General features: G+C 39.8%; 1 long non-coding RNA gene across 1 annotated transcript; it reads right to left on the bottom strand.

Moving 5' to 3' along the window:
- Positions 1-1,083: 1,083 nt before the first annotated feature.
- LOC121063765 lies at positions 1,084-9,648 on the bottom strand. The gene is made up of 3 exons (XR_005816193.1): positions 8,381-9,648; positions 8,152-8,243; positions 1,084-2,607 (listed from the first exon to the last, which is right to left on the bottom strand). It is a non-coding gene; the product is annotated as an uncharacterized LOC121063765 (long non-coding RNA).
- Between the last annotated feature and the right edge of the window lie 42 nt (positions 9,649-9,690).

The raw sequence follows: 9,690 nt of genomic DNA, 5'->3' as shown, positions 1-9,690 counted from the left end.
TAAGATAATGAAGTGTAACTGGCATGCAGTATGCCCCTCAGAAAAGTGTCTAGGTGTGGCATTGCACCATAAACTGAAAATCCAACGCTGTCATAGCTTTGTATGACATCACGTACTGTTGTGGCCATCGCAATGGGGTACGGAAACAGCTACTATAGAAGACACATGAAGTTTTAATCAGCACTGATAAGACCTCGGCTGGAGTACAACATGCACTTTTGGGCACCTCACTCAAAGAAAGACCAGTAACAGAAACCGAGGTAGAGCCATGTAATTTTCAGAGCTATAGAAAATGGGACCCGCGAGGTAAGATTGGAAGAATTCATTTGTTTAGTCTAGCAGTGAATGACTGAGGGAAGATATGATAGCAGTTCTCATACACATAAACTAGTTGCAAAGGAGATATAAACTGTTCTTCATGTCTACAGATACAGCAAGAAGTAATAGCCTTAAATTGCAGCTTGAACACTTAGGTTGTTTTTTTTACAAAACGCTTTTGAACCAAAAGGAATGTTATGCAGCAGCTCGCTGAGGGGAGGTTTGAAGAATCATCATCACTGCAAATTTTCAAGGTCAGGTTAAACAAATATCTGCCAGGAGCTGATTAGATAGAGTTGATTCTGCTCTGAAGCAAGAGGATGAACTGGAAAGCCCTTTGAATCTTTTTTGAAATCATGAAATCACGTCTGGAGATGCAACTCCATTGTCCCCACTACTTAATTGACATGAAAAAGAAGTAAAAAAATGTACCAGTGTCACCTCTCCAAGTTTTTTTAAATTAAGCCTTTTTTTTTTCCCTACTTGTTAAATCTCAGTATTGCTTTATCTAGAATTAAGGCATTTCTGGTAGAAGAACAGTGAAATGCACTTGAAGCTGGAAAATTATATTTATTGAGGTTATATGATTTTATGTTTTGTAAATACCTAACTTAAATCACATGAGCAGTTGGGATAAAAATAAAAAAATTAAAAAGAAAATATTTGTAACTACTCATTTTGCTTAAATGTCAAGGACAAGAACCCTTCATGTATATTTTTCCTTTGCTGGAGAGCATCTCTTACTGTTGCTCTGTAAACCACTTTTGTCCAGGGCAATTTTACACTCTCTAAACTCCCCGAAGTTCTCCTAGTGACACAGGTGCTCAGACATCAGCATTTAGTTTCCTTTCGGCTAGCCTTGAAAACATGATCACAAGCCAACTTCATTATTTCAAATCTGAAGAAGTGCATTCCTAACTTTGTAGAGGTCCTGGTGAAACAAGGAGAAATAGCACTTGGAATTTCCACTACTTTTATGATTAAACGTAAATAGTGGAGTTAAACATCAGTTAGAGAACACCAGTCCCTCACTCCATTTGCCACAAAGAGGCAAATCACTTGATATTTCTACCCCCAAATCCATAAATTTGTGGTTTCTAAAAGCTTCCATCTGAAGAAGCAGAAAGCTTCCAATTTAGAAGCAATCCCTGTTTCCATTTTACAGATAGTTTTATCCTCTGCTTATGTTGTTTAACTACTTTTAGTAAAAATTCTTTCATTAATTACCACCATTATTTTTTAATCTGACTCCAAAAGCATTTTCAATGGAAGAAGCTTACCTTTCTGCAGCCCTGTGCTGTATTCCTGAGTCAATTATAAGTCTTTTTAAAGAAAAAAAAAATCTATGCCAGAATATTTAAAGACACATCAATCATCTTTAAAGTTATAAACAACATACATAATAATCACATTTCTTTTGAAAAAGAAAATGACACTACTAATTACCTTGGAAAAAAAGCCTTAAGTTACCTTCACAGAGTTTATTGCCAATAAACCACCATCAACAATTATTTATGCATTTTAGGAAACAGTTGTGCGGTTCTGTTCTAGTTTTGTGAGCACTAAAAGGCTCCGTTCAGATGCATGTTTTCCAGTGACATCTATGTTTTTTTTCTTTCTGCTACCCAGTGAACCAGCTGTGTTGACTGATGTCTGAGAAATCAAGTTCACTCCCAGAATAATTCCATTGTAGTCGATTTAGTTGCAGGAAAGACCCATTTGACCCATGGAGCTCCAGAAGGTCATGCAGCCTGACAGTAGCTCAGACAGGATTTAAATAGAGGATCCTCCCGAATCCCAATTCAAATGAGCTGCTTTTGACATCATCATCATGTCTACACATTCAGAGTGACATTTTCTCAAATGCCACTCAGCATTGCTCATCTGTTGGCACACCAAAACGTGACCTTCCTGGCTCTAGTCGCATGCCCTCATTCTTCATTTACATTTATTTATAACCCTCTCCTCTATTCAGTGCCAGCTGTTAAAACCAGTGCAGATTTTCTTTCCCTCTCCCCCAAGGGAGCTGTGAATGAAGACGTGAAGACGAGGTTTCAGCTTCATTTCAGTAGGGAGGTGCCGGGTCAGCCTGGGGGCCCAGCAGCTTCCATCAGTGCCACAGCAGCAGCTGAAAGCAGCTTCCTGTAGCACACAGCATGCCCGTGTCGGGTGCTGACAATTATAACGCTCCAGTTATCTGAACGAGCCTCACTGAACGTAGTGGTTTGGACTACAGGATTTCTTGAAGCCTCTTCTAGCCCTTGTTTCTATGATGCATCTATAATAAAGCTGCAAAAACAGTTTGACAGACAAGAAAAAGGATAGTCCTTCACTTTACAAGCAATCTCAAGGAAGCTTTGACTTTTCTCACTGTTACACACCTTCTTTCTCATTCGTGACTGTTTCCCCTACATTAACCTTACTGAATCTAAAAAGTCATTATTTTTTCTTGTGTTTTTTTTATTATTATTTTTCATTGTTATCTAAAAGCTAACTTATTTTAAATTACACAGAAGTTCTCAGTTACACTACTGCCAACATTAGCTGATTTTAACCCTTGAACAAAGGACAGAAATTTGAAGGACTTTCTGTGGATTAGGAAATCAGAGCATTCCCTTGTCTCCCAGTAAAGGCAGACAACTCAGCTACATTCCAGTTCTTACTGTGAAGAAACCTGGGATTTGTTTATTCTTTTTCCATGCAGCCCTGTTTTTACAGAAAGCAAGCATTAAAAAAACTGTGTTTGATGGGATCTAAACAACGATCCAAAGGTATCTGTTCTGCTCAGTCAAGTGACTAAGGCCTTAAAACATGCAGCAGTGCACCCCAAAAGTAGGCCTAATACAGCCACAGCTATTTAAGTTCGTATTATTTTCTCAGTGCTGGACAGTGGAAGGAGACACAAACTAATCCCCGAGTATGGAAAAAGTAGGTAGAAAACAGCAGTGTATTGTGCTTAGCATGAGCCAGATGACAGTGGGCACACGTGCTGGCCAGCCAGCTTGTGCATATGGCTAACTGGATTAGCCACAGCTCACGCTGTCACTTGCCCAAGCAGATGGAAGGCATGGAGAGGTGGGCTCAGGTTATTGCACTGGGAGGGTGAAACTACAGAACAGTGTCTAAAACTGAACAGAAAACTCAGCTTCCCAAGTTTCATTCTTTCTGAAACAGCCTGCTCATATGCAACTCCATGTTTCTGTTGTCTTTCTATAAGTGCTGTAAAAGTCTATAAGAGGGGCTCCAGCTCTTCCATGACCATCACTAGTTTTATTCTGCATTGCTGTCAGAGGCATTACGCCAACTCTGTACTCAAAAATGAGAAAGACGATGATTTCAAAGTTGCTCCAATCCCAGGCTCCTAGAATGGATATGTCACTATTTAGTAGAAAATAAATGTCTGCAAACCTCCAACATAGCCTGTCTGTAAGACTTGAAAGGCATTAGGTTCAAACATGAGAAAGAAGAGAGAGTTTTAATACTCTGCAGCTTTATAGGCAGCTCTTGTAAATCACGTAGAATAAAGAGATGAACTGATGGGTCATGCTCCCAAGATTAGCTCGTCATTGTCTTGGGGCACCCCCGAAATCATCAGGAGAGCAATCTATTTAGGACGCTGCTGGTGAAAACTCAACCTACGCACCCTTTTAGCATCCTCTTCAGGCAGTCTACATATTCCTTCTGCAGATGTATGCAGCCTGGTACACCCCCGCCAGCGTACTTCCACCATGAATTATGTAAGAGTATATTCTTCTACATTCTCACACCATGCCTTTTTCCCTTTCTACACACCTTATCTTGTCCCTCTCCAAGTGCTTTGTAGCACTTCCCGTGCAGCTAGCACTCCTAATCTGCAGGCTGGCCATATGCTAACCAAGCAGGATGGATTTTTCTCCCACACCACAGAGGGCACTTACTGCCAAACGGTTACATTCACAGCCATAAAGGCAGCCAGACCATCTTAAGGACTCAGACCCTTTGCTCCTCTGCTGATGAAGGTTGTTGGATGACAAATACCTTCCTCATATTAACCCACTTGCTCTCTGGTGAATAAAAGCACAGACTTAGGGCCAAATATTTCTTACAGCCACACGGACGGAAGAAGAAAAAGAAGGACCTGCAAAGACATAAGTGGCATGACAATAAGGTTCATTACATACACAGACAGTGATCTGGTCACTTAAGAAATGAAACTAGAGGGTATGGTTATGAGTTCGGCAACGGCCAACATTCACATTCAAGCACTACATGTAAGAAATATTCCCTTAAATAAAAGACACTTGCAAGCTCAATCCATTATAATGTGAGTCTAAAATGAATATTACAGGGACCCCTTTCAGAAGTGCATTTAGACACAAATCAGTTTGTCATCATGCCTACAGTGAAAGCAGCACAATGCCTTACGATTTTTAATTCATAACTGAATGTCCAGACGTTCCTAACTTAACCCTGTTAGGAGCTACCCTATATATTCTTATTGTTCTTTTCATTTTCCTCCCTGGTACATGCTGAATGCTTTCTTCCTGTTTATTAAACTTGTTACTACATCCTGACCCAGTTTAAAATTCAATCACAAAAGGACAAGGATTGCTCTTTCTGCCGAGTGCCCCTCACAGAGGAATCTGAATCTGATCGGGCCTTTTAGACCCCGTAATTGAATTTCCTAAATAAATTTTAATCAGAGTCATTTTGCAAAATGTGATGCAATATTACAATTCATTATGAGGTACCGAGTGTAACAGCATCATCTCATGGTAATGTGTGTTCACAATGAGGTTGCCAAGCTTCACTGATTCTGGAAACAAATGTAACAGCTTTAATTTCCCCTGAGGTACATGGTTCAATTGCAAAATCAGGTGTTGTCTAAGGCCAGATGTGTTCTGGTAAAAGAGGGCAAAACTTCAATCCATACAGATTTGTGTTTATTAAAGTATGACTACAGGTCATAACTACTGCCAGTATGTCTAACGCTAAGCAGGCCTTGTAGAAGGGGAAATGATAAGGAAAAGTAAGGTGAGAAGATACAGAAGAAATGAATTGGGATTTTTCCACTACTGAAGGCAGAAAATTTGCTTGACCATAGGTAACCACTACATACTTGTTTTCCTCCTTCAGAACAAGATAACTTGGTAGCATTATCCTCCCTCTACCTTACAGAGGTTAAGAGAATGACAGATTAATGACAAGAAACGTAAGGCTCCTGTTTCTCACCCCCCAGGGCCTTTAGACCTTAGCCTCTGGCCTTGCATAAGATTTCCTGACAATCTCACCACCAATTCCTGAGATTCAAGATAACACACATATAAAGTTTTATCTAAACTCAAAGCTTTTCTGGAGTTCATACTTCTGCTACATACAGTTTTTTTATAACACATGCGAATAGCTTTGTCCTTCATCTTCCATTTATTTACCTTCCACGTGCTCAAGGAGATAAGGAAAGAATTTATGCATTTATTTCTCTGAGAACCTCATTGCTCTGGACTGGGTTCCTCAAAATCCCTCACAACACAGCTGGAATCAGATGTGAACTGCTCACAGGTGTAGGCAGGGGTGAGGAAATGGTCTTAGTCCCCTGTGCAAAGAAACTCCGGCATGAGTTTTATCTTCCTAACAGTGGAGGAAAGAAGGAAGGCAATGCAGGGGCCTGAGAGCTGCTCTGTGAGAGGAAGGCAGGCTGCCTGGGTGGCTTTGCTCCGGCTACACCCGATCAGTGAGGGCCACTTCCCTCTGGCAGCAGTCACAGCACTCCCTTGAGATACGTGGTTAAATTGCAGAAGGAGGCATTGTCTAAGGCCAGATATTTTCCAGTGAAACGAGGGCATGGACCTTGAACACCACTACATTATCGCTAGTAATTATTAAATCACTACCAAGGTTTAACAACCTGCATTTTGGCTCCTTTCAGCTAATCTGGCTATTCTCCCAGATAGTGCCCAAGCATGGCTCAGGGATTAGTGTGGGCCAGGCAAAACTTTTAGCAGCAATTCTGATGAAGCCACCTGCTCTCCAGGGCTAGAAAAGATTACCTGTATGAAAATGCACGCATTGTACAATTTGGCTTCAGGGCTGGAGAATGCTTCTGGCCCATTACTAGTACAGACACAGCCTAAATGGCTCCGTTATGGCTCTGGTTATCATCTTGTCCCAGTTATGTCCCCTAAGTAGAAGTTAGAGATACCAGCTTATCATTAGACAGTATTTCGCATAATGTTTAGATGCACAGTTGTATTATTATTATTTATTTATTACTGGAGTTCACTAAGTTCCTCCTCTGTAGTCCCAAAGATTGTCAAATTCTTTATCATGCAAGAAGTTTGGATTTGTAGTGGTAAATGTGCCCTTTACAGTTACTTCATTAAGAACTGGATATTGATTCTACATCAGTTTTATATCTATGTCAACTTAAAGCTGTAATTTAAACTTAAGTAGGCTCTTTTGCCAGATCTGTGTTCACTGATGAGTCTTGAGCCATTTTTCTTTCTAGTTACTGGACCGTGCTTCAGCCATAAGGCTTCTGATGCACAGGGGGTAATGTGCAGTTAGAATGACTTTCTAGAACAGTAACACATCTTGAAGTCCAGTGAGAATATTAGCCTATTTTTCAACCCTCTTTCACAGGTGAATTTGACATCCAACATGTTTTGAAAATCTGCTTGCCTCTGCCTGCAACGGATGCCAAATAACTTTTCTTCTTTGACTTCTCTCCTAAACAGTGTGGATACCATAAGAGTGGTTTTCTCTCAACACTACAATTAGAAGGGCTAGGTTAGATCTTTGATTTTGTCCCAGTATGGGCCAATTTTATAGAGAGGCTTTCACTACCAAGCAGATTTGATTTTGGTGTAACATTTCTATGCAATAAAAATGTTAGTATAGGCACTATCAGAGCGGTGAAAAATGTCTTCGCTGGGTTAGTTTATTTCACTCAGAGACCCAGCACAGAGTGTTCCAGCAAGTGTGCTTTTTTTGCTGCTATAAACTGCATCCACACTGTAAGAGCAAACATTGTGTAGTATATAGCAAGCCTAAGTCTAAAGGGGTTTGATGACTTGATATTCTAAGGTTGAGCAAGAGATGACAGAATATTTTTTATTTTATCATCTTGGAAGATTTTCACAATTAAGCTAAGATAGATCAGGTGTAAAGCTATAGAAATATTTAACTATTAGAATTTTGTTTTTTTTTCCTACTTCAGATTGTGCTTCAGTTACTGCCCGAGAAAATAAGTACCTTACTCTGACACAGCTTATGTCAACTAACTAAATTACACTTTGTGAATAAAATATTTATTCTACACTTTTGAGATCTAAACAAAATACTGATAAACTTCTGTTGCATAGGTCAAACACCTCATCAAGAGAAGCTTTATAATCAAGTTAGTTGGGCTGTCTTGCTCACGATTAATGCACACATTATCTCCAAGGCAAATGCACCACTGCAGATACAATTCATGAAATACTGACTGTGTGATTCTAATTAAGATATAGGTTGTTGCATTAAGCAGATTAAGCTATGTTAAGGAACATCTCCTTCCAAACAGCTAATGAAATGATATACCCTAAAAACTTCCTCAATAAAAATGGATTCTGTTTCAGCTGTTAAATTTCCCTGTGAGAAGATAAAATGCACTGACCCAAGAGTAATATTTGATTGATATTCCTCACTATCTGTGCCTCTCTGCAGTACAAAGAGGCTCCCGAAGCTTTTTCATTTCCACATATAGTGGACATATATAGAGCCAGTCTGAGCAGTAAAATTACCAGGAATGCATGCCACTCAAGAAAATGAAATTATTAAAGTTCCTTCAGACTAGTGTCAAACAAAAATTCTTACCTCATTCACAGATGGCTGGAACCTCCCCCATCTGTTACTTACTTAAGGCCTCCAACTTCTGCAGTGTCAGTCCTTTAAGCATATTAGCATGTCTGTGATATGTTACAAGTCAGACAGATCTCTGTTCTGGGTTTACACTACTTTTTGAGCACAAACGTCCCATTGGGACTTTTCCTCCATTTAAGTGTGTGTGTGTGTGTGCATAAGACACTGAAAGATCAAAACCTACCAAAGCAGCAGGACCAGACTGAGGTCTTAGTTGGCTCGTGGGAATACTGAAACAGGAAACTAATTGGAAATTCTAGGTCTGATGAGGAATACCTCTGAACTTGAATTTTCTCACGTTGTGCAGACTGGTGTGGCAGAGTAGGTAATATGTACAGGATATAGACTTCTAGCTTTCAGAAATTACTTTAACAACCATATAATTCTTCACCAGTCATTACATCAGAGAAGAAAAAAAAAGTTTCCCTTTCAAATTAAGAACTGCATGCTACACATACACCAGTTGTTTTTACTTACAGCCCCCAAATGCTGACAGCTGTGTTTGTAGTACAGACAAAATACATTCACTAAAGCACAGCCTCCTCAAGTGTGGCTTACGTAGCACTGGTGGCTTATAAACTACTTCCAAATGATGTGTGCAGGCAGCTCTGCCTACAGGGAGATACACAGCTGACCTGCATAATAAGCATCCCAAATCCGCTGCTGTTGGCAATCAATTACTACCAGTCTGAAGGCACTTACCTGGTGACTTACTCAAGTTTCTATGTGTAGGCACTAATTGTTCCTGTTAATGGGGATTGATCTAACCTATGGAGAGCAGGTTTATCATCTAACTCATTTAGTCAGCCTTAGATTCTATAAAGCAACAGTACAAATAACTTAAATACACATAGTTTTCCGTTTTAATGAAGTATGACTACAGGTCATAACTACTACAAAGCCTGCTTAGTGTTAGGCATATTGGTAGATGAAACCATCAGGAACAGTCAGGTGAAAAGAGTCAGAAGAAATGAATTGGGATTTTTCCACTACTGAAGGCAGAAAATTTGCTTGACCATAGGTAACCACTACATACTTGTTTTCCACATTCAGAACAAGATAACTTGGTAGTATTATCCTCCTTCTACTTTACAGAGGTTAAGAGAATGACAGATTAATGACAAGAAACGTAAGGCTCCTGTTTCTCACCCCCCAGGACCTTTAGACCTTAGCCTCTGGCCTTGCATAAGATTTCCTGACAATCTCACCACCAATTCCTGAGATTCAAGATAACGCACATATAAAGTATTATCTAAACTCCAGAAAAGCTTTGAGTTCATACTTCTGCTACATACAGTTTTTTTTATAACACACGGGAATAGCTTTGTCCTTCATCTTCCATTTACCTTCCGCATGCTCAAGGAGATAAGAAAAGATTTTAATTTATGCATTTATTTCTCTGAGAACCTCATTGCTCTGGACTGGGTTCCTCAAAATCCCTCACAACCCAGCTGGAATCAGATATGAACTGCTCACAGGTGTGGGCAGGGCTGA

This window comes from Cygnus olor, chromosome 1, assembly GCF_009769625.2.
Source record: "Cygnus olor isolate bCygOlo1 chromosome 1, bCygOlo1.pri.v2, whole genome shotgun sequence".
Taxonomy (NCBI): domain Eukaryota; kingdom Metazoa; phylum Chordata; class Aves; order Anseriformes; family Anatidae; genus Cygnus; species Cygnus olor.
Note: the sequence above shows the minus strand (reverse complement) of the source record. Positions and strands in the feature narration are given on the sequence as shown.